We start from the raw sequence: 580 nt of genomic DNA, 5'->3' as shown, positions 1-580 counted from the left end.
CCGCATAAACACATTTCATTACACCAAATACACCAAATAATGTTCTATTTAGCAGCATCATATGACCCCTTTAAGTGAAAAAAAGAGTGAAAGCATATTTAAAAGTGAAGTATGTCATTTTCGCACCACCAGCATCACCAAACAGAAGGACAAAATTAATGACTGTTTTCAAACAGGTTTCCACAAACACGTCCACCACCTGCCAGTATAGTTGTATCCAGCAAAATGCTGGGTTGTTTCAACCCAACTTTGGGTCAAATATGAACTTGTCAAATATGGACTAACCCAATCATTGGGTTAAATGTTTAAATTTAATTTTTAGCCCAAAGTTTGGGTTAGTCCATATTTGACCCAAAGTTGGGTTGAAACAACCCAGCATTTTTTAGAGTGTAGGAACAATCAATTTGGGTCAAAGTCTTCACATTTGAATCTGCATTCTATAAAATTCCTCAGATTCCAAAAATTTGAAAAATGTCTAGATTCCATTTGGGCCTCTTCAATATGAGATTTATAAAATAAATGGAATGGTTTGTCATTCACACACTCTAAAAAATGCTGGGTTGTTTCAACCCAACTTTGG

At 35.2% G+C, this 580-nt stretch overlaps 1 pseudogene; it reads left to right on the top strand.

Annotated features, from left to right (window-relative positions):
• Positions 1-580, top strand: part of LOC107691096 (solute carrier family 25 member 38-A-like) — a 5,436-nt pseudogene that overhangs the window by 3,442 nt on the left and 1,414 nt on the right.

Source organism: Sinocyclocheilus anshuiensis, unplaced genomic scaffold, assembly GCF_001515605.1.
Source record: "Sinocyclocheilus anshuiensis isolate Anshui unplaced genomic scaffold, SAMN03320099.WGS_v1.1 scaffold30, whole genome shotgun sequence".
In the NCBI taxonomy this organism is placed as follows: Eukaryota; Metazoa; Chordata; class Actinopteri; order Cypriniformes; family Cyprinidae; genus Sinocyclocheilus; species Sinocyclocheilus anshuiensis.
Note: the sequence above shows the minus strand (reverse complement) of the source record. Positions and strands in the feature narration are given on the sequence as shown.